The sequence below is a fragment of the Pseudophryne corroboree genome, chromosome 7 (assembly GCF_028390025.1).
Source record: "Pseudophryne corroboree isolate aPseCor3 chromosome 7, aPseCor3.hap2, whole genome shotgun sequence".
Classification (NCBI taxonomy): Eukaryota; Metazoa; Chordata; class Amphibia; order Anura; family Myobatrachidae; genus Pseudophryne; species Pseudophryne corroboree.
Genome location: NC_086450.1, coordinates 392,319,924 through 392,344,935, shown reverse-complemented (window position 1 = coordinate 392,344,935; position 25,012 = coordinate 392,319,924). Strand labels below are relative to the sequence as shown.

The 25,012-nt window shown below is 49.7% G+C and overlaps 1 protein-coding gene and 1 non-coding gene across 4 annotated transcripts in view; both read right to left on the bottom strand.

Annotated features, from left to right (window-relative positions):
- Positions 1 to 25,012, bottom strand: part of NUDT1 (nudix hydrolase 1) — a 69,837-nt gene that overhangs the window by 31,758 nt on the left and 13,067 nt on the right. The window lies entirely within an intron of this gene.
- On the bottom strand, positions 19,512 to 19,618 carry LOC134946938 (U6 spliceosomal RNA). Its single transcript, XR_010182485.1, has one exon. It is a non-coding gene; the product is annotated as a U6 spliceosomal RNA (small nuclear RNA).

Sequence of the window (25,012 nt, the reverse complement as noted above, 5' to 3'; positions counted from 1 at the left end):
GACTTAGTGCATCATTCGTCCATTTTGAAACCAGTGGCGGATTCAGGGGACGTCTGGGGCACGTGCCTGCCCGTAGCGGGGGAGGGCTGCCAGCTGCCTCACACCAAATAGAAGTGCTTGTTGATCGATAGGCTTACAGAGAATCCCACCTGGTCTCTCTTATTGTGGTCATAAGGGAAGCATCATATTTATTTTATTTATTTATTAACAATTTCTTATATAGCACAGCATATTCCGCTGCGCTTTTCAATTGGAACAACAGTAACAGAACAAATCCGGGTAATAATAATAATAGACAGACCTAGAGGTATGCCGGCCCTGCCCGCAAGCTTATAATCTTTAGGGAAATAGGCATTGATACACAAAGATAGGTGCTACCTATTGCATAATGGTCCTGCAAGATTGCAAAGGTTCTTAATGGTTTGTATGATATGATCACTGTGCAATGTTGGCCAAAGGTCAGGAGGATGTGAAAGTGAAGAAAGAGAAAATATGTGAGGTTATGGGGTATAATAAGATTTTACTTACCGGTAAATCTATTTCTCGTAGTCCGTAGAGGATGCTGGGACTCCGTAAGGACCATGGGGAATAGACGGGCTCCGCAGGAGATAGGGCACTTTAAGAAAGCTTTGGATTCTGGGTGTGCACTGGCTCCTCCCTCTATGCCCCTCCTCCAGACCTCAGTTAGAGAAACTGTGCCCAGAGGAGATGGACAGTACGAGGAAGGATTTTTGTAAACCTAAGGGCGAGATCCATACCAGCCACACCAATCACACCGTATAACTTGTGATAAACTACCCAGTTAACCTTATGAACAACAACATAGCCTCGGGTCAACCGATAAACTATAACATAACCCTTATGTAAGCAATAACTATAAACAAGTCTTGCAGAAGAAGTCCGCACATGGGACGGGCGCCCAGCATCCTCTACGGACTACGAGAAATAGATTTACCGGTAAGTAAAATCTTATTTTCTCTAACGTCCTTGAGGATGCTGGGACTCCGTAAGGACCATGGGGATTATACCAAAGCTTCCAAACGGGCGGGAGAGTGCGGATGACTCTGCAGCACCGATTGAGCAAACAGGAGGTCCTCCTCAGCCAGGGTATCAAACTTATAGAACTTTGCAAAGGTGTTTGACCCCAACCAAGTAGTTGCTCGGCACAACTGTAATGCCGAGACCCCTCGGGCAGCCGCCCAAGAAGAGCCCACCTTCCTAGTGGAATGGGCCTTAACAGATTTAGGCAATGGTAATCCTGCCGTAGAATGCGCCTGCTGAATCGTGTTACAGATTTAGCGAGCAATAGTCTGCTTTGAAGCAGGAGCGCCAACCTTGTTGGCCGCATACAGAACAAACAGAGCTTCAGTCTTCCTGATTCTAGCCGTTCTGGTCCCCTTCAAAGCCCTGACCACATCCAGGGACTCGGAATCCTCCAAGTCCCGTGTAGCCACAGGCACGACAAAAGGTTGGTTCACATGAAAAGATGAGACCACTTTTGGCAGAAATTGAGGACGAGTCCTCAACTCTGCCCTATCCACGTGAAAAACCAAGTATGGGCTTTTATGTGATAAAGCCGCCCATTCTGAAACACGCCTTGCCGAAGCTAATGCCAACAACATGACCACTTTCCACGCGAGGTATTTCAACTCCACTGTTTTGAGTGGTTCAAACCAAGGTGACTTGAGGAAACGTAACACCAAGTTAAGATCCCAAGGCGCCACCGGAGGTACAAAGGGAGGCTGAATATGCAGCACTCCCTTCACAAAAGTCTGTACTTCAGGAAGAGAGGCCAATTCTCTTTGAAAGAAAATGGATAAGGCCGAAATTTGGACCTTTATGGACCCTAATTTTAGGCCCAAATTCACTCCTGTTTGAAGGAAGTGAAGTATACGGCCCAAATGTAACTCCTCCGTAGGAGCAGCTCTGGCCTCACACCAAGAAACATATTTTCGCCATATACGGTGATAATGTTTCAACCTTGATCAGGGTAGGAATGACCTCCTCCGGAATCCCTTTTTTCGCTAGGATCCGGCGTTCAACCGCCATGCCGTCTAACGCAGCGGCGTTAAGTCTTGGAACAGACAGGGCCCCTGCTGCAGCAGGTCCTGCCTTAGAGGAAGAGGCCACAGATCTTCTGTGAGCAACTCTTGCAGCTCCGGATACCAAGTCCTCCGTGGCCAATCTGGAACAATGAGGATTGTTCTGACCCTGCTTATTCTTATTATTCTCAACACCTTGGGTATGAGACGAAGAGGAGGAAACACATAGACCGATCTGAACACCCAAGGTGTCACCAGAGCGTCTACCGCTACCGCCTGAGGGTCCCTTGACCTGGCGCAATACCACTTTAGCTTTTTGTTGAGACGGGATGCCATCATGTATATTTGAGGCAGTCCCCACCGACCCGTGATCTGTGCGAAGACTTCTTGATGAAGTCCCCACTCTCCCGGATGCAGGTCGTGCCTGCTGAGGAAGTCCGCCTCCCAGTTGTCCACCCCTGGGATGAACACTGCTGATAGTGCGCTTACATGGCCTTCCGCCCAGCGTAGAATCCTGGTCGCTTCTGCCATGGCCACTCTGCTCCTTGTTCCGCCTTGGCGGTTTATATGAGCCACTGCCGTGACATTGTCTGACTGAATCAGAACCGGTTTTCCCCGAAGCAATTCTCCGCTTGACGCAGGGCGTTGTATATGGCCCTCAACTCCAGGACGTTGATGTGGAGACAAGTCTCTAGATTTGACCAGAGACCTTGGAAATTTCTTCCCAGTGTGACTGCTCCCCAGCCTCGGAGGCTTGCGTCCGTGGTCACCAGGACCCAGTCCTGAATGCCGAACCTGCGACACTCTAGTAGGTGAGCACTGAGCAGCCACCACAGGAGAGATACCCTGGTCCTGGGAGACAGGGTGATCCTTTGATGCATTTGTAAATGGGACCCGGACCACTTGTCCAAGAGGTCCCATTGAAAAGTCCTCGCATGGAACCTGCCGAAGGGGATGGCCTCGTATGAAGCCACCATCTTCCCCAGAACCCGTTTGCAATGATGCACTGAAACCTTTTTTGGCTTTAATAGGTTCCTGACCAGGGCTATGAGCTCCTGAACCTTTTCGATCGGAAGAAAAAATAAGAATTTACTCACCGGTAATTCTATTTCTCGTAGTCCGTAGTGGATGCTGGGAACTCCGTAAGGACCATGGGGAATAGACGGGCTCCGCAGGAGACTGGGCACTCTAAAGAAAAGATTAGGTACTATCTGGTGTGCACTGGCTCCTCCCTCTATACCCCTCCTCCAGACCTCAGTTAGGGAAACTGTGCCCGGAAGAGCTGACATTACCAGGAAAGGATTTGGAATCCAGGGTAAGACTCATACCAGCCACACCAATCACACCGTACAACTTGTGATAACCTTACCCAGTTAACAGTATGAACAACAACTGAGCCTCACTCAACGGATGGCTCATAACAATAACCCTTATGCAATAACTATATACACGTATTGCAGAAAGTCCGCACTTGGGACGGGCGCCCAGCATCCACTATGGACTACGAGAAATAGAATTACCGGTGAGTAAATTCTTATTTTCTCTGACGTCCTAGTGGATGCTGGGAACTCCGTAAGGACCATGGGGATTATACCAAAGCTCCCAAACGGGCGGGAGAGTGTGGATGACTCTGCAGCACCGAATGAGCAAACACAAGGTCCTCCTCAGCCAGGGTATCAAACTTGTAGAACTTTGCAAAGGTGTTTGAACCCGACCAAGTAGCCGCTCGGCAAAGCTGTAAAGCCGAGACCCCTCGGGCAGCCGCCCAAGAAGAGCCCACCTTCCTTGTGGAATGGGCTTTTACTGATTTTGGAAGCGGCAATCCAGCCGCAGAATGAGCCAGCTGAATCGTGCTACAGATCCAGCGAGCAATAGTTTGCTTTGAAGCAGTAGCACCCAGCTTGTTGGGTGCATGCAGGATAAACAGCGAGTCAGTCTTCCTGACTCCAGCCGTTCTGGAAACATATATTTTCAAAGCCCTGACTACGTCCAGCAACTTGGAGTCCTCCAAGTCCCGAGTAGCCGCAGGCACCACAATAGGTTGGTTCAAATGAAACGATGATACCACCTTTGGGAGAAATTGGGGACGAGTCCTCAATTCTGCCCTGTCCATATGGAAGATCAGATATGGGCTTTCACATGACAAAGCCGCCAATTCCGACACACGCCTAGCCGATGCTAAGGCCAACAGCATGACCATTTTCCACGTGAGATACGTTAGTTCCACGGTCTTAAGTGGCTCAAACCAGTGGGATTTCAGGAAATCCAACACAACGTTAAGATCCCAGGGTGCCACTGGTGGCACAAAAGGGGGCTGAATATGCAGCACTCCCTTAACAAACGTCTGAACCTCAGGCAGTGAAGCCAGTTCTTTTTGAAAGAAAATGGATAGGGCCGAAATCTGGACCTTTATGGACCCCAATTTTAGGCCCATAGTCCCCCCTGACTGTAGGAAGTGCAGGAATCGACCCAGCTGGAATTCCTCTGTAGGGGCCGTCCTGGCCTCACACCAAGCAACATATTTTCGCCATATACGGTGATAATGCTTTGCTGTGACGTCCTTCCTAGCCTTTATCAGCGTAGGAATAACTTCATCCGGAATGCCTTTTTCCGCTAGGATCCGGCGTTCAACCGCCATGCCGTCAAACGCAGCCGCGGTAAGTCTTGGAACAGACAGGGCCCTTGTTGCAGCAGGTCCTGTCTGAGAGGCAGAGGCCAAGGGTCCTCTGTGCGCATTTCTTGCAGTTCCGGGTACCAAGTCCTTCTTGGCCAATCCGGAACAATGAGTATTGTTCTTATTCCTCTCTTTCTTACTATTCTCAGTACCTTGGGTATGAGAGAAAGAGGAGGAAACACATATACCGACTGGTACACCCACGGTGTCACTAGGGCGTCCACAGCTATCGCCTGAGGGTCCCTTGACCTGGCGCAATATCTTTTTAGCTTTTTGTTGAGGCGGGACGCCATCATGTCCACCTGGGGCAGTTCCTATCGCTTTGCAATCTGTGTGAAGACTTCTTGATGAAGTCCCCACTCTCCCGGGTGGAGGTCGTGTCTGCTGAGGAAGTCTGCTTCCCAGTTGTCCACTCCCGGAATGAACACTGCTGACAGTGCTTGCACGTGATTCTCTGCCCACCGAAGAATCTTTGTGGCTTCCGCCATTGCCATCCTGCTTCTTGTGCCGCCCTGGCGGTTTACATGGGCGACCGCCGTGATGTTGTCTGACTGAATCAGCACTGGCCGGTTTCGAAGCAGGGGCTCTGCTTGACTCAGGGCGTTGTAAATGGTCCTTAGTTCCAGTATATTTATGTGTAGTGAAGTCTCCAGACTTGACCACAGCCCTTGGAAGTTTCTTCCCTGAGTGACTGCCCCCCATCCTCGGAGGCTTGCATCCGTGGTCATCAGGACCCAGTCCTGTATGCCGAACCTGCGGCCCTCGAGAAGGTGAGCACTCTGCAGCCACCACAGAAGAGACACCCTGGCCCTTGGGGACAGGGTGATCAGCCGATGCATCTGAAGATGCGATCCGGACCACTTGTCCAACAGATCCCACTGAAAGATCCTTGCATGGAACCTGCCGAAGGGAATGGCTTCGTATGAAGCCACTTTCTTTCCCAGGACTCGCGTGCAGTGATGCACCGATACCTGTTTTGGTTTCAGGAGGTCCCTGACCAGAGATGCTAATTCCTGGGCCTTCTCCACCGGGAGAAATACCTTCTTCTGTTCTGTGTCCAGAATCATGCCCAGGAAAAGCAGACGCGTCGTAGGAATCAGCTGCGATTTTGGAACATTCAGAATCCAGCCGTGCTGTTGCAACACTTCCTGAGAGAGTGCTACGCTGATCAACAACTGCTCTCTGGACCTCGCCTTTATGAGGAGATCGTCCAAGTACGGGATAACTATAACTCCCTTCTTCCGAAGGAGTATCATCATTTCGGCCATTACCTTGGTAAATATCCTCGGTGCCGTGGACAGGCCAAACGGCAACGTCTGGAACTGGTAATGACAGTCCTGTACCACAAACCTGAGGAATTTCTTTATATAAGTGTTCAAGGATTTTAAATTCAGAATGGGTCTCACCGAACCGTCCGGTTTCGGTACCACAAACATTGTGGAATAGTAACCCCTTCCCTGTTGAAGGAGGGGGACCCTGATAATCACTTGCTGGAGGTACAGCTTGTGAATTGCCGCCAGTACTACCTCCCTTTCCATGGGGGAAGCTGGCAAGGCTGATTTGAGGTAACGGCGGGGGGGAGTCGCTTCGAATTCCAGCTTGTTTCCCTGAGATACAATTTGTACAGCCCAGAGATCCACCTGTGAGCAAACCCACTGGTTGCTGAAGTTTCGGAGACGCGCCCCCACCGCACCTGGCTCCGCCTGTGGAGCCCCAACGTCATGCGGTGGACTTAGTGGAAGCAGGGGAGGACTTTTGTTCCTGGGAACTGGCTGCATGGTGCAGCTTCTTACCTCTACCCCTGCCTCTGGCAAGAAAGGATGCGCCCCTGACCCTCTTGCCTTTCTGAGAACGAAAGGACTGCATTTGATAATACGGTGCTTTCTTAGGCTGTGAGGAAACCTGAGGCAAGAAAGTCGACTTTCCAGCTGTCGCTGTGGACACGAGGTCCGATAGACCGTCCCCAAAAAATTCCTCACCCTTATAAGGCAAAACCTCCATGTGTTTTTTAGAATCAGCATCTCCTGTCCATTGCCGAGTCCATAAGACCCTCCTGGCAGAAATGGACATAGCATTAATTCTAGAGCCCAGCAGGCAAATGTCCCTCTGAGCATCCCGCATATATAAGACGACGTCTTTTATATGGCCCAGGGTTAGCAAAACAGTATCCCTGTCGAGGGAATCTATGTCGTCTGACAGAGTATCTGTCCATGCTGCTACAGCACTACACAACCAGGCTGAAGCAATAGCAGGTCTCAGTAGAGTACCAGAGTGTGTATACACTGACTTCAGGATAGCTTCCTGCTTTCTATCCGCAGGCTCCTTTAGGGCGGCCGTATCCTGAGACGGCAGGGCCACCTTTTTAGATAAGCGTGTCAGCGCCTTGTCCACCCTAGGGGATGTTTCCCAACGTAACCTGTCCGTTGGCGGGAAAGGGTACGCCATCAGTAACCTCTTAGAAATCACTAGTTTCTTATCAGAGGAACTCCACGCTTCTTCACATAATTCATTTAATTCATCAGATGGGGGAAAAGTCACTGGCTGCTTTTTCTCTCCAAACATATAAACCCTCTCGGTATTAACAGGGTTAATCTCAGAAATGTGTAATACATCTTTCATTGCAATAATCATGTATCGGATGGCCTTGGTCACTTTAGACTGTAAATGTGCCTCATCATCGTCGACACTTGAGTCGGACTCCGTGTCGACATCTGTGTCAACCATTGAAATAGAGGGCGTTTATGAGCCCCTGACGGTTTCTGAGTCGCCTGGGCAGGCGCGGGCTGAGACCCCGGCTGTCCCAAGGCTGCAGCGTCATCAAACCTTTTATGTAAGGAGCTTACATTGTCGTTTAAGACCTTCCACATATCCATCCAATCAGGTGTCGGCCCCGACGGGGGCGACACCACACTTATCTGCCCTTGCTCCGCCTCCACGTAACCCTCCTCATCAAACATGTCGACACAGCCATACTGACACACCGCACACACACAGGGAATGCCCAGACTGAGGACAGGACCCCACAAAGTCCTTTGGGGAGACAGAGAGAGAGTATGCCAGCACACACCACAGCGCTATATAAACACAGGGATTTTCACTTATAATAAGTGATTACCCAATAGCTGCCTTATATGTTTTATTTGCGCCTAAATTTATGTGCCCCCCCTCTCGTTTTTACCCTTCTTGTACCTGGATACTGCAGGGGAGAGCCTGGGGAGCTGCTTCCAGCGGAGCTGTGAAGAGAAAATGGCGCTGGTGTGCTGAGGAAGAAGGCCCCGCCCCCTCAGTGGCGGGCTTCTGTCCCGCTTTCTGTGTAAAAAAATGGCGTTTTTTTTTTACATATATACAGTTCCAGACTGTATATATGTATTTTTATTGCCAAAAAGTACTTCAATTGCTGCCCAGGGCGCCCCCCCCCCCAGCGCCCTGCACCCTACAGTGACCGGAGTGTGTAAGTGTGCTGGGAGCAATGGCGCACAGCTGTGGTGCAGTGCGCTACCTTAAATGAAGACAGGAGTCTTCTGCCGCCGATTTCGTCGTCTTCAAGCTTCTGTTCTTCTGGCTCTGTGAGGGGGACGGCGGCGCGGATCCGGGAACGGACGATCGAGGACAGGTGCCTGTGTTCGAACCCTCTGGAGCTAATGGTGTCCAGTAGCCTAAGAAGCACAAGCTAGCTGCAAGCAGGTAGGTTTGCTTCTCTCCCCTTAGTCCCACGTAGCAGTGAGTCTGTTGCCAGCAGAAGCTCACTGAAAATAAAAAACCTAATAAATACTTTCTTTACTAGTAAGCTCAGGAGAGCCCACTAGGAGCACCCAGCTCTGGCCGGGCACAGATTCTAACTGAGGTCTGGAGGAGGGGCATAGAGGAAGGAGCCAGTGCACACCAGATAGTACCTAATCTTTTCTTTAAAGTGACCAGTCTCCTGCGGAGCCCGTCTATTCCCCATGGTCCTTACGGAGTTCCCAGCATCCACTAGGACGTCAGAGAAACCTTTTTCTGGTCTGTGTCTAGAATCAGGCCCAAAAAGGTCAGACGCGTTGTAGGGACAAGCTGGGACTTCGGTATATTGAGAATCCAGCCGTGTAACTGCAACGTCTTCATGGACAGAGACACGCTGTCCAGCAACTTCTCCCGAGATCTTGCCTTTATGAGGAGATCGTCCAAGTATGGGATAATTGTGACACCCTGCCTGCGCAGGAGCACCATCATTTCCGCCATTACCTTGGTGAAAATTCTCGGGGCCGTGGAAAGCCCAAACGGCAACGTCTGAAATTGGTAGTGACAGTCCTGCACTGCAAATTTCAGGAACGCCTGGTGAGGGGGGAATATCGGAACATGAAGGTAAGCATCCTTTATGTCTAGGGACACCATCCAATCCCCCCCCTCCAGGCTGGCGATGACCGCCCTGAGTGATTCCATTTTGAACTTGAACCTCTTCAAGTACAGGTTCAGGGATTTTAGGTTTAAAATGGGTCTGACCGAACCGTCTGGTTTCGGGACCACAAACAGGGTTGAGTAATATCCCTCTCCTTGCTGGAGATGAGGAACTGTGACAATCACCTGTTGAATATACAATTTTTGGATTGCTGCCAACACTAGCTCCCTCTCTGACGGGGAAGCCGGCAGAGCCGATTTGAAAAACCGGCGAGGAGGCAAGTCTTCGAATTCCAGCCTGTATCCTTGAGAAACAATCTCTAATGCCCAGGGATCCACCTGCGAGTGAACCCAGACGTGGCTGAAAAACCGAAGACGAGCCCCCACTAGATCTGCCTCCCCCCGGGAAGCCCCAGCGTCATGCGGTGAACTTTGCAGATGCAGGGGAGGACTTCTGCTCCTGGGAACTAGCTGTGTGCAGCTTTTTTCCCTTGCCTTTTCCTCTGGCAACAAAGGACGATCCCCGTACCTTCTTGCTCTTACTGGAACGAAAGGACTGCATTTGATAATGAGGTGCCTTTTTTGTATGCTGCGGGGGGACATAAGGTAAGAAATTCGACTTACCAGCCGTAGCAGTAGAGACAAGGTCCGAGAGGCCGTCTCCAAACAACTCCTCCCCTTTGTAAGGCAAGGACTCCATATGCCGCTTTGAATCGGCATCTCCCGTCCACTGTCGGGTCCACAAGAGCCGCCTAGCAGAAATAGACATAGCGTTTATTCTGGAGCTTAATAAACAAATGTCTCTTTGAGCATCTCACTTATACAAGGCAGCATCTCTGATATGCTCTATGGTCATTAAAATGGCATCCCTATCTAAGGTGTCAATCTTCGTAGATAAGGATTCTGCCCATGCCACCACAGCACTACAAACCCAGGCCGACGCAAAAGCCGGTCTAACAATAATACCTGAATGAGTGTAAATGTGCTTCATGGTAATTTCCTGCCTGCGATCAGCAGAATTCTTGAGGGAAGCCGTATCCTGAGAAGGCAGTGCCACCTTTTTGGATAAGCGTGTCAGCGCCTTGTCTACTTTAGGCGAAGACTCCCATCGTATCCTATCCGTTTGTGGAAAAGGATACGCCATTAGAATCCTTTTGTGAACTTGTGGTCTCCTATCTGGAAATTCCCAAGCCTTCTCGCACAATTCGCTCAGCTCAAATGAGGACGGAAAGGTGACCTCAGGCTTTTTCCCTTCATACATGTGTACCCTCGTGTCAGGGACAGGGGGTTCCTCAGTAATATGCAAAACCTCTTTAATGGCAATAATCATGTACCGAATACCTTTTGCCACCCTCGGCTGTAATTTTGCATCTTCATAGTCGACACTAGAGTCAGTGTCCGTGTCGGTATCTGTGTCATCGATCTGGGATATGGTGTGCTTCTGAGACCCCGAAGGTCCTGGAGCCACAGGGACAGGCATGGTCTGGCTACCTGACTGATCCCTAGCTTCAGCCTTGTCTAACCTTTTATGCAATAGATTGACATTTGCATTTAAGACATTCAGCATATCCACCCATTCCGGTGTCGGCGTTGCCGACGGCGACATGACATTCAAGCACTCCCCCTCCACATTAAGCGAGCCTTCCTCGTCAAACATGTCAACACACGCGTACCGACACACTTCACACACACAGGGAAACTCTTTTCTGAAGACAGTATCCCCTTTAAGGCCCTTTGGAGAGACAGAGAGAGAGAGAGTATGCCAGCACACACCCCAGCGCTATACCCCTGGAAAAAAAACACAGAATACCCTTTTCCAGAAGCGCTGAGTAGTAATTAAACGCCAAATATGTGCCCCCCCCCCCCCTCTCCTTCAAACCCCCTGTCACCATGTGTAAAGCAGGGGAGAGTCCGGGGAGCTTCCTCTCAGCGGTGCTGTGGAGAGAAAATGGCGCTGGTGAGTGCTGAGGGAGAAGCCCCGCCCCCTCAGCGGCGGGCTTCTGTCCCGCTCAAAGTTATTAAAATATGGCGGGGGCTCTTTTATATACATGTACAGTGCCCACCTGTACATGTATATTGTCTTTTGCCATAAGAGAGGTGTTATATTGCTGCCCAGGGCGCCCCCCCTGCGCCCTGCACCCTTACAGTGACCGGAGTGTGTGAGGTGTATGGGAGCAATGACGCACAGCTGCAGTGCTGTGCGTTACCTCAGTGAAGCTCTGAAGGCTTCTGCCGCCTGAGACGTCTTCTGACTTTGTTTCTTCTGGCTCTGTGAGAAGAACGGCGGTGCGGCTCTGGGAGTGAATGCCCAGGACGAACCTGTGTTCACCCCCTCTGGAGCTAATGGTGTCCAGTAGCCGAGGAAGCAGAGCCTATCATTTAAGAAGGTCTGCCCCTCTCTCCTCAGTCCTTCAATGCAGGGAGCCTGTTGCCAGCAGTGCTCCCTGTAAAAATATAGAAAAAATCCAAACAAAAATGCTTTCTAGGCAGAGAACTCAGGGGAGCTCCCTGCAGTGCACCCATTTCCCTCTGGGCACAGTGTAAAAACTGAGGTCTGGAGGAGGGGCATAGAGGGAGGAGCCAGTGCACACCCAGAATCCAAAGCTTTCTTTTTTTTTTTTACAAGACTGATTTTTATTGGGTTTTTAGAAGAAAAATGTACAATCGACATCAAAAACAACAACAACACAACAGATTGTTTGAGCCTTCAGTGAGGTGAGAACATTGGAATAGAAACATATGTAAGCGTGGTTCAAACAATCTTAAACAGATAAGAAATACAGTCAAATCACAGAGGGTGAGTAGAGGTAAAATATGTGGGAGGGAGAAAGAAGAAAAAGGGGGGGGGGGGGGGGGGGGAGGGGTGAAATAGAGGGAGCACTGACAATTTGTCTGAGAAAACATGGGCAAAAAGCCTATCAGGCGAAGACCCAGGACAATGTGGTCGGTGGTATTGCTACAGCAATAAGAATAACAATAGAGTGAAGGCAATATCAAAGAGTAAGGGCAAAGAAGTCATGGAAAAAAGGTAACAGAAGAGTGGGGGAGCATTACAAAAGGTTAGACAACAAAGAGGAGAAGTAGAGAGAGAATGGCTGAGGAAGAAGAGTGGAGTAACATAGTCCATTTATACTGTTATTTAGATAGTTATTTAGACAACTTCCATAGAGGATTTTCAAAAGCTGAGGTTATCTGAGTTCGAGTATCTGGGTCAAATGTTGACAGATAGGGACCCCATTTTCAATGAAACCCAGCAAGACCAGTATATCCCGTAAGGATAGTAGATTTGCGATCAAAATAGATATAGTTCAACATAATTTTTAAAACTTCAGATAGGGAGGGGGTGGATCTAACAACCCAGTGCTACAGAATCGTTTTTTTTTAAATCGTAAACAGCATGGTCAGCATAGGAAAGAGTGGTTTAACCCCATGCATAGATTGCCACACAGAAAAAATAAGAATTTACTCACCGGTAATTCTATTTCTCGTAGTCCGTAGTGGATGCTGGGAACTCCGTAAGGACCATGGGGAATAGACGGGCTCCGCAGGAGACTGGGCACTCTAAAAGAAAGATTAGGTACTATCTGGTGTGCACTGGCTCCTCCCTCTATGCCCCTCCTCCAGACCTCAGTTAGGGAAACTGTGCCCGGAAGAGCTGACACAACAAGGAAAGGATTTAGAATCCAGGGTAAGACTCATACCAGCCACACCAATCACACTGTACAACTTGTGATAACCATACCCAGTTAACAGTATGAATAACAACTGAGCCTCATTTAATGGATGGCTCATAACAATAACCCTTTAGTTAAGCAATAACTATATACATGTATTGCAGAGTCTCCGCACTTGGGACGGGCGCCCAGCATCCACTACGGACTACGAGAAAAAGAATTACCCGTGAGTATATTCTTATTTTCTCTGACGTCCTAGTGGATGCTGGGAACTCCGTAAGGACCATGGGGATTATACCAAAGCTCCCAAACGGGCGGGAGAGTGCGGATGACTCTGCAGCACCGCATGAGCAAACTCAAGGTCCTCCTCAGCCAGGGTATCAAACTTGTAGAACTTAGCAAACTTGTTTGACCCCGACCAAGTAGCAGCTCGGCAAAGCTGTAAAGCCGAGACCCCTCGGGCAGCCGCCCAAGAAGAGCCCACCTTCCTTGTGGAATGGGCTTTCACCGATTTTGGATGCGGCAATCCAGCCGCAGAGTGTACCCGCTGAATCGTGCTATAGATCCAGCAAGCAATAGTCTGCTTCGAAGCAGGAGCGCCAACCTTGTTGGCTGCATACAGAATAAACAGCGAGTCAGACTTTCTGACTCCCGCCGTTCTGGAAACATAAATTTTCAAAGCCCGGACTACGTCCAGCAACTTGGAATCCTCCAAGTCCCTAGTAGCCGCAGGCACCACAATAGGCTGGTTCAAATGAAACGATGATACCACCCTAGGGAGAAATTGGGGACGAGTCCTCAATTCTGCCCTGTCCATATGGAAGATCAGATAAGGGCTTTTACATGACAAAACCGCCAATTCTGACACACGCCTAGCCGAAGCTAAGGCCAATAGCATGACCACTTTCCACGTGAGATATTTTAGCTCCACGGTCTTAAGTAGCTCAAACCAGTGGTATTTCAGGAAATCCAACACAACGTTAAGATCCCAAGGTGCCACCGGTGGCACAAAAGGAGGCTGAATATGCAGCACCCCCGGAACAACGTCTGAACTTCAGGCAGTGAGGCCAGTTCTTTTGAGAGAAAATGGATAGGGCCGAAATCTTGACCTTTATGGATCCTAATTTTAGGCCCATAGTCACTCCTGACTGTAGGAAGTGCAGGAATCGACCCCGCTGGAATTCCTCTGTAGGGCCTTCCCGGCCTCACACCAAGCAACCTATTTTCGCTATATACAGTGAAAAAGTCTTGCTGTCACGTCTTTCCTAGCCTTTATCAGCGTAGGAATAACTGCATCCGGAATGCCCTTTTTCGCTATGATCCGGCGTTCAACCGCCATGCCGTCAAATGCAGCCGCGGTAAGTCTTGGAACAGACAGGGCCCCTGTTGCAACATGTCCTGTCTGAGAGGCAGAAGCCCTGAGTCCTCTGAGAGCATTTCTTGCAGCTCAGGGTACCGAGTCCTTCTTGGCCCATTCGGAGCAAAGAATATTGTTCTCACTCCTCCTTTTATTACAATTCTCAGCCCTTGGGTATGAGAGGAAGAGGAGGGAATACATAGACCGACTGGAACACCCATGGTGTTACTAGTGAGACCACAGCTATCACCTGAGGGACCCGGCTTAAAACCTTTTTTAGCTTTTTATTGAGGTGGGACGCCATCTAGTCCACCTGAGGCAGTTCCCATCAATTTGCAAACTGCGTGAAGACTTCCTGATGAAGTCCCCACTTTCCCGGGTGGAGGTCGTGCCTGCTGAGGAAGTCTGCTTCCCAGTTGTCCACTCCCGGAATTAACACTGCTGACAGTGCGCTTACTTGATTCTCCGCCCAGCGAAGAATTCTGGTGGCTTCTACCCTCGCCACCCTGCTCCTTGTGCCGCCTTGGCGGTTTACATGAACCCCTGCGGTCTGACTGGATCAGAACCGGTTGGTCGCGAAGCAGGATCTCCGCTTGACTTAGGGCGTTGTATATGGCCCTTAGTTCCAGGATATTGATGTGAAGGCAAGTCTGTTGACTTGACCACAGACCTTGGAAATTTCTTCCCTGTGTAACTGCCCCCCACCCTCGGAGGCTTGCATCCGTGGTCACCAGGATCCAGTCCTGAATGCCGAATCTGCGGCCCTCGAGAAGGTGAGCACTCTGCAGCCACCACAGGAGAGACACCCTGGCCCTGGGGGATAGGGTGATTAACCGATGCATCTGAAGAGGTGATCCGGACCACTTGTCCAGTAAGTCCCATTGGAAGGTCCTCGCATGGAACCTGCCTAAGGGGATGGCCTCGTATGATGCCACCATCCTTCCCAGGACTCGAGTGCAGTGATGCACTGACACCTGTTTTGGTTTTAATAGATTCCTGACCAGTGTCATGAGCTCCTGAGCTCTCTCTATCGGGAGATAAACCCTTTTCTGGTCTGTGTCTAGGATCGTGCCTAGGAGAGGCAGATGAGCTGTAGGAACCAACTGCGACTTTGGAATATATAGAATCCAGCCGTGTTGCCGTTACACTTCCAGAGAAAGTGATACGCTGTTCGGCAACTGCTCTCTTGATCTCGCTTGTATGAGGAGATCGTCCAAGTACGTGATAATAGTGACACCTTGCTTCCGCAGGAGCACAATCATATCCGCCATTACCTTGGTTATGACAATCCCGTACCGCAATTCTGAGGTACGCCTAATGAGGTGGATAAATGGGGACATGAAGGTATGCATCCCTTATGACCCGATTCACGATAAAGTCTCCCTCTTTTTAGGCTTGCCCTGACTGCTCTTAGCGATTCCATCTTGAACTTGAACCTTCTCAGGTATATGTTCAGGGATTTTTAATTCAATATGGGTCTGACCGAACCGTCTGGTTTCGGGATTACAACATGGTCGAATAATAACACCCTCTTGTTGAAGGAGGGGACCCTTGACCACCACCTGTTAAAGATACAATTTGTGAATTGCAGTTAACACTGGCTCCCCCTCTTGGGGGGAAGCCCGCAGGGCCGTCGGTGAGGGGGCATCTTCTCACAGTCCAGCTTGTATCCCTGAGACACAATATCTATTGCCCAGGGACCTAACAGGGAGTGAACCCACTTGTGGCTGAACTTACGAAGGCGTGTCCCCACCGGGCCTAGCTCCGCCTGTGGAGCCCCAGCGGCTTAGGTGGATTTTTGTAGGGGCCGGGGAGGACTTCTGTTCCTGGGAACTAGCTGTGTTGGTCCCGGCTCTGACAAGAAAGGACGCACCTCAGACTTTGTTTCTTTATTCGAAAGGCTGCATTTAATAATGTCGTGCTTTCTTAGGCTGTGCAGGAATATAAGGCAAACTAGCAGAATTACCAGCTATAGCTGTGGAGACCAGGCCCGAGAACCCTTCTCCACACAATTCCTCAGCCTTCCATATGCCTCTTAAGTCGGCATCATCTGTCCAATGCATATTCTACAGGACACGTCAAGCAGAGATCGACATAGCTTTGACTCTAGGACCCAGTATACTCATGTCTCTTTGGGCATGCTTTATAACTATAGATCTATCACTTAAGACAGCATCTTTAATATATTTACTAGGGTCTTAATCTCTGCTGATAAGGTACCTGTCCACGCTGCCACAGCGCTATAAACCCATGCCGACACAATCGCCGGTCTGGGTAGTATACTAGAATGTGCACGCTATCTGCAGGATCCCTGAGAATAGCAAGTGCTACCGTCTGTGCAAACAGGACACCCTAGGGGAAGATTCTCAACACATCCTGGCCCTAGTGGGGAAAGGATACAGCCTGAGAATTCTCTTGTGGGAAGCTGCCGTCTCTTGTCTGGAGATTCCCGCTCTTTTTCCTCATGAGAGGAGGGAAATTTACCTCAGCATTCTTCCCCTTAAACATGTGTACTCTCGTGTCAGGGACAGATGAGTCATCAGTGATATGCAAATCATCTTTTATTTCAATATCATATATTGAATACCTTCTAGCCATCTTGGCTGTAACTTTGCATTATCGTAGTCGACAGTGGAGTTAAACTCGTGTCGATACCAGTGTTTGTTATTTTGGATAGTGAGCATTGTGAACTCTGAATGTCTCTGTGACATAGGGACAGACATGGGTAGATTTCCTGTCTGTTCCCTAACCATTTGTGCAATAAATTCACCTTAGCACTTACACATATCCAAACAGGTGTCGGCGTTGTCGATGGAGACACCCTCTCACATACATATCCGCTCTATCACATCCTTAGAGGAGCCTTTTACCTCAGACATGTCGACACACGTGTACCGACACACCACACACACAGGGGATGCTCTATTTGAAGACAGTTCCCCCACAAGGCCCTTTGGAGAGACAGAGAGAGAGTATGCCAGCACACACCCCAGCGCTATATAACCCAGGGATTACACTACAACTCAGTGTTTACCCATTAGCTGCTGTATATACAATTTTTGCGCCTAAATTTATGTGCCCCCCCCTCTCTTTTCACCCTTTGTGTACCAGGATACTGCAGGGGAGAGCCTGGGGAGCTTCCTTCCAGCGGAGCTGTGAAGAGAAAATGGCGCTGGTGTGCTGAGGAAGAAGGCCCCGCCCCCTCAGCGGCGGGCTTCTGTCCTGTTTCTGACTAAAAATGGCGGGGGTTTTACACATATACAGTCACAGACTGTATTATGTGTATTTTTATGCCAAAGGTATTTTTATTGCTGCCCAGGGCGCCCCCCCCCCCCCCTCCAGCGCCCTGCACTCTACAGTGACCGGAGTGTGTGGTGTGCTGTGGGAGCAATGGCGCACAGCTGCGGTGCTGTGCGCTACCTTAATAAAGACAGGAGTCTTCTGCCGCCGATTTCATCGCTTCTCTTCTGTCTTCTGGCTCTGCAAGGGGGACGGCGGCGCGGCTCCGGGAACGGACGATCGAGGTCAGGCCCTGTGTTCGAACCCTCTGGAGCTAATGGTGTCCAGTAGCCTAAGAAGCAGAAGATAGCTGCAAGCAGGTAGGTTTGCTTCTCTCCCCTCAGTCCCACGTAGCAGAGAGTCTGTTGCCAGCAGATCTCACTGAAAATAAAAAACCTAACAAATACTTTCTTTCTAGCAAGCTCAGGAGAGCCCACTAGGAGCACCCAGCTCTGGCCGGGCACAGATTCTAACTGAGGTCTGGAGGAGGGGCATAGAGGGAGGAGCCAGTGCACACCAGATAGTACCTAATCTTTCTTTTAGAGTGCCCAGTCTCCTACGGAGCCCGTCTATTCCCCATGGTCCTTACGGAGTTCCCAGCATCCACTAGGACGTCAGAGAAATTTATGCAGAGGCATGCCAGCGGGTCTGGCCGTAGAGAGGTGTGGAAACGAGTATTGATGTATACGAATAATTTATTCCAAAAGCGCTGGATCCTAGTACAACTCCAGAGACAATGGTAGAATGAGGCTCTAGCCCCTTTACATTTAGGACATTTGTTGGAATCCAAGGGGTCGACAGCGGCCCGGTCATAGGGAGGGAGATAAGCCCTATGTATAGTTTTGAGATGAACCTCCTGGAGGTATGCAGAGCTCAGTATGGACAAGGTGCGTTGATGATGATCTAGTAAAAGCTCGTAGGAGGTAATGTCTGAAACATCCGATTGCCAGGAGGCAACTAGTCTTGGAAGGTATGGCGTGGAGGGAATGTTTACTAGGAGAATATAGAGGTGCTTAATTTTGTAAGGGCATGACTCCCATTGTTTCAGAACTTTTGCTAGCGGGGAGGAGGGGGTCATATGAGAGGAACCAAGGTTAAGTGATGTAAGATAGTGCCTCATTTGGAGATACATGAAAAAGTGGGAAGAGGGTAGGGAGTACCTGTCTCTCAGCGTCGCGAACTGCGTAATGTGGCCACCCGGATCGAAAACCTGGGAAGCGGAGCATAGCCCCCTCTCTCGCCACTGAAGGAATAAAGTGTTGTGAAGGGAAGGAGGAAAGGAGGGGTTTCCCCAAAAAGGTATATATGTGGAAGCAGTGTGATCTAAGTTTAATTTCTTATGTATTTTCACCCAACTGATATAGGTGTCCCTAAATAGGGGATGTTCCATAATTGAGGGAGGGATCGAGGCCTTCTTCGTATGCAGAAGAGCACAAGGGGAAAAAGGTCTAAAGGCATTAGTATCTAGAGCCAGGTCTGTATAAGTGCTCCTACCCAGTAGCCAGTCAGCGGCATATCGAAGGAAGACTGTGAGAGAATAGGATAGAAAATCAGGGACACCAAACCCACCCGCAGATCTGTCCATCACCAGCTTCGCAAAAGCCACCTTTGGTTTCTTTCCTTGGCAGATAAAACGGGTCATAGCTCTGCGGAGTCTGGTGTTGTCCAAGTCACGGAGGCTAATCGGGAGAGATTGCATAACGTAAAAGATCTTAGGGAAGATTACAGATTTGAGAACTGCAATCCGTCCCAACATGGAGAGGGGAAGGGTAGCCCAGCCCTCCAGCTTAGCGATCACAGCAGCGATGACCGAAGAAAAATTTAACTCATAAATGCGTGAGAGATCACGTGGGATACTAACTCCTAGATATTTGAAATGCGATTGAGTAATCGTGAAGGTGGTGGTTTGCGGGAGTGTGGAGAGCAAGGAAGGAGGAACGTTCAGAGGGAATAATTCCAATTTGTCGACATTAATCTTATAGCCGGCCGTCGCACCAAAATCCGAGATCAAGCGCAGAATTTCAGGGATAGATGAAAGTGGATCAAAGACAAACAAGAGCATGTCGTCTGCAAATAAGGCGACCTTAAGTTCAGTTGTGCCGACGAAAATAAAAAATATGGAACGCTTCACGAATTTGCGTGTCATCCTTGCGCAGGGGCCATGCTAATCTTCTCTGTATCGTTCCAATTTTAGTATATGTGCTGCCGAAGCGAGCACCAAAGCTTTCTTAAAGTGCCCTATCTCCTGCGGAGCCCGTCTATTCCCCATGGTCCTTACGGAGTCCCAGCATCCTCAAGGACGTTAGAGAAATTCAATTAAAGTCGGATCCATTCCGACATGCATTTGGATCCGACAAGGGCTATTCAATGAACTGTCGGATTTGGCCGTTCCTGACCATCTCAATCAGACTTTAAAAAAAAGTCGAATTGAGATGAGGGAGCAGAGAGGAGGAGACATAGGAAGAGCAGCGGGGAGACGGGGCAGTGCAGCGGCTACAGCACTACATAACAGGAGGATGGGGCACCGCCGCCAGACCTCACGGCAGTGTCTACCCGGCTCCAGCAAGCGGGACCTCGCATGCTGGAGCCGGATGGATGCTGCCATGAGCGGCGTTGGTGCCCCAATCTCCTGCTACGCTGTGCTGTAGCCGCTGCTCTCCCCGCTGCTCTCTCCCGTCTCCCCGCTTCTCTCTCCCATCTCCTCCTCTCAGCTCCCTCATCTCAATCAGACTTTTTTTAAAGTTGGATTGAGATGGTCGAAAACGGGGCCAAAACCAGTTGGATTTGGCCCCGTTTCCAACAGAAGCACGCGGATCGGCGGCTATTCCGCCGATCAGCCCGAGACTGATCAAAACTGTAACATAACCCTTATGTAAGCAATAACTATATACAAGTCTTGCAGAAATATGTCCGCACAGGGACGGGCGCCCAGCATCCTCTACGGACTACGAGTAAAAGATTTACCGGTAGGTTTAAAATCTTATTTTCTCTTACGTCCTAGAGGATGCTGGGGACTCCGTAAGGACCATGGGGATTATACCAAAGCTCCAGACCGGGCGGGAGAGTGCGGATGACTCTGCAGCACCGATTGAGCAAACATGAGGTCCTCCTCAGCCAAGGTATCAAACTTGTAGAATTTAGCAAAAGTGTTTGAACCCGATCAAGTAGCCGCTCGCCAAAGTTGCAAAGCCGAGACACCTCGGGCAGCCGCCCAAGAAGAGCCCACCTTCCTAGTGGAATGGGCCTTTACCGAATTAGGTACCGGCAATCCAGCCGTAGAATGAGCCTGCTGAATCGTGTTACAGATCCAGAGGGCAATAGTCTGCTTAGAAGCAGGAGCGCCAACCTTGTTGGCTGCATACAGGACAAACAGTGCCTCTGTTTTTCTAACCCGAGCCGTCCTGGCTACATACATTTTTAAGGCCCTGACTACATCAACGGACTTGGAATCCTCCAAGTCACCCGTAGCCACAGGCACCACAATAGGTTGGTTCATATGAAAAGATGAAACCACCTTAGGCAAAAATTGAGGACGAGTCCTCAACTCTGCTCTATCCACATGGAAAATCAGATAGGGGCTTTTGTGAGACAAAGCCGCCAATTCAGACACCCGCCTTGCAGATGCCAAAGCCAACAACATTACCACCTTCCAAGTGAGAAATTTTAATTCCACTGTTTGGAGGGGCTCAAACCATTGAGATTTTAGGACCTGTAACACCACGTTAAGGTCCCATGGTGCCACTGGGGGCACAAAAGGAGGCTGTATGTGCAGCACTCCCTTTACAAAAGTCTGGACTTCTGGGAGAGAAGCCAATTCCTTCTGAAAGAAAATTGATAGGGCCGAAATCTGTACCTTAATGGAGCCTAATTTAAGGCCCATATCCACTCCTGTCTGCAGAAAGTGGAGAAAACGGCCCAGATGGAAATCTTCCGTAGGAGCATTCTTAGATTCACACCAAGATACATACTTTCTCCAGATACGGTGATAATGTTTCGCCGTCACCTACTTCCTAGCCTTTATCAGAGTAGGGATGACTTCTTCCAGAATGCCTTTCCCAGCTAGGATTCGGTGTTCAACCGCCATGCCGTCAACGTAACCGCGGTAAGTCTTGGAACACGCAGGGCCCCTGTTGCAACAGGTCCTCTCTGAGAGGAAGAGGCCACGGATCTTCTGTGAGCATTTCCTGAAGATCTGAATACCAGGCCCTTCGAGGCCAATCTGGAACAATGAGTATTGTCTGCACTCTTTTTCGTCTTATGATTCTCAATATCTTTGATACGAGTGGAAGAGGAGGGAACACATAGACCGACCGAAACACCCACAGTGTCACCAGGGTGTCCACTGCTACTGCCTGAGGGTCCCTTGACCTGGCACAATACCTCCGAAGCTTCTTGTTGAGGCGTGACGCCATCATGTCTATTTGAGGAAGTCCCCAACGACTTGTTATCTCAGCAAAAACTTCTTGATGAAGTCCCCACTCTCCTGGATGGAGATCGTGTCTGCTGAGGAAGTCTGCTTCCCAGTTGTCCACTCCCAGAATGAAAACTGCTGCCAAAGCGCTTATGTGATTTTCCGCCCAGCGCAGAATCCTGGTGGCTTCCGCCATTGCCACTTTGCTCCTTGTTCCGCCTTGGCGGTTTACATGAGCCACAGCTGTGACATTGTCTGATTGAATCAGATCCGGTAGTCCGCGAAGAAGATTCTCCGCTTGACGTAGGCCGTTGTATATGGCCCTCAATTCCAGTACGTTGATGTGTAGACAAGCCTCCTGGCTTGACCATATCCCCTGAAAGTTTCTTCCTTGTGTGACCGCTCCCCATCCTCGGAGGCTCGCGTCCGTGGTCACCAGAACCCAGTCTTGAATGCCGAACCTGCGACCCTCTAGAAGGTGAGCACTCTGCAGCCACCACAGGAGAGACACCCTGGCCCTGGGGGACAGGCTTATTTTCTGATGAATTTGAAGATGGGACCTGGACCACTTGTCCAGAAGGTCCCACTGAAACGTCCTCGCATGAAACCTGCCGAAGGGGATGGCCTCGTAGGTCGCCACCATTTTCCCCAGTACTCGAGTGCATTGATGGACTGACACTCTTTTCGGTTTTAACAGGTCTCTGACCATGTTCTGGAGTTCCTGGGCTTTGTCCATTGGGAGAAAAACCCTCTTTTGTTCCGTGTCCAGAATCATGCCTAAGAAACATGGCTGAGTCGTTGGAACCAACTGTGACTTTGGTAGATTTAGAATCCAGCCATGTTGCTGCAGCACTCTCAGGGAGAGCGACACGCTTTTCAGCAACTGATCTCTCGATCTCGCTTTTATCAGGAGATCATCCAAGTACGGGATAATTGTGATTCCCTGCCGGCGCAGGAGGACCATCATTTCGGCCATTACCTTGGTGAAAATCCTCGAGGCCGTGGAAAGCCCAAACGGCAACGTCTGAAACTGGTAATGACAGTCCTGTACAGCGAATCTCAGGTACGCCTGATGAGGGGGATATATAGGGACATGAAGGTATGCATCCTTTATGTCTAGTGACACCATAAAATCCCCCCCTTCCAAGCTGGAGATAACCGCCCTGAGCGATTCCATCTTGAATATTAACTTTTTTAAGTACAGGTTTAGGGATTTTAAATTTAGAATGGGTCTGACCGAGCCATCCGGTTTCGGGACCACAAATAGGGTTGAATAGTACCCCTTCCCCTGTTGAACTAGGGGAACCTCGACAACCACTTGTTGTTGACACAGTTTTTGAATTGCAGCTAAAACTATCTCCCTTTCTGGGGGAGAAGCTGGTAAAGCCGATTTGAAAAATCGGCGAGGAGGCACGTCTTCGAATTCCAGTTTGTAACCCTGGGATACAATTTCCATTGCCCAAAGATCCACGTCCGACTGAACCCAGACGTGGCTGAAGAGTCGAAGACGTGCCCCCACCAGCGTGGACTCCCTCAGTGGAGCCCCAGCGTCATGCGGTGGATTTAGTAGAAGATGGGGAGGACTTCTGCTCCCGGGAACTAGCCGTAGCCGGCAGTTTTTTCCCTCTACCCTTACCTCTGGCGAGGAAGGAAGAGCCCGACCTCTTCTGGACTTGTGCGACCGAAAAGACTGCATCTGATATTGCGGCGTTTTCTTTTGCTGTGGAGAAACATAAGGTAAAAAATAAGATTTTACTCACCGGTAAATCTATTTCTCGTAGTCCGTAGTGGATGCTGGGAACTCCGTAAGGACCATGGGGAATAGCGGCTCCGCAGGAGACTGGGCACAACTAAAAGAAAGCTTTTAGACTACCTGGTGTGCACTGGCTCCTCCCACTATGACCCTCCTCCAAGCTTCAGTTAGGATACTGTGCCCGGAAGAGCTGACACAATAAGGAAGGATTTTGAATCCCGGGTAAGACTCATACCAGCCACACCAATCACACCGTATAACTTGTGATACTATACCCAGTTATCAGTATGAAATATAACTGAGCCTCTCAACAGATGGCTCAACAATAACCCTTAGTTAGGCAATAACTACATACAAGTATTGCAGACAATCCGCACTTGGGATGGGCGCCCAGCATCCACTACGGACTACGAGAAATAGATTTACCGGTGAGTAAAATCTTATTTTCTCTGACGTCCTAGTGGATGCTGGGAACTCCGTAAGGACCATGGGGATTATACCAAAGCTCCCAAACGGGCGGGAGAGTGCGGATGACTCTGCAGCACCGAATGAGAGAACTCAAGGTCCTCCTCAGCCAGGGTATCAAATTTGTAGAATTTTGCAAACGTGTTTGCCCCTGACCAAGTTGCAGCTCGGCAAAGTTATAAAGCCGAGACCCCTCGGGCAGCCGCCCAAGATGAACCCACTTTCCTCGTGGAATGGGCTTTTACTGATTTAGGATGCGGCAATCCAGCCGCAGAATGCTCCAGCTGAATTGTGTTACAAATTCAGCGAGCAATAGTCTGCTTAGAAGCAGGAGCACCTATTTTGTTGGGTGCCTACAGGATAAAAAGCGAGTCAGTTTTCCTGACTCCAGCCGTCCTGGAAATATAAATTTTTAAGGCCCTGACTACGTCCAGTAACGTGGAATCTTCCAAGTCCCTAGTAGCCACAGGCACTACAATAGGTTGGTTTAAGTGAAAAGCTGATACCACCTTAGGGAGAAACTGGGGACGAGTCCTCAATTCTGCCCTATCCATATGGAAAATCAGATAAGGGCTTTTACATGACAAAGCCGCCAATTCTGACACACGCCTGGCCGAAGCCAAGGCCAATAACATGACCACTTTCCACGTGAGATATTTAAAATCCACAGTTTTAAGTGGCTCAAACCAATGTGATTTTAGGAAACTCAACACCACGTTGAGATCCCAAGGTGCCACAGGAGACACAAAAGGGGGCTGAATATGTAGCACTCCCTTTACAAATGTCTGAACTCCAGGCAGTGAAGCCAGTTCTTTCTGGAAGAAAATCGACAGAGCCGAAATCTGGACCTTAATGGAACCCAAGTTTAGGCCCATAGTCACTCCTGACTGTAGGAAGTGCAGAAAACGACCCAGCTGAAATTCCTCTGTTGGGGCCTTCCTGGCCTCACACCACGCAACATATGTTCGCCAAATACGGTGATA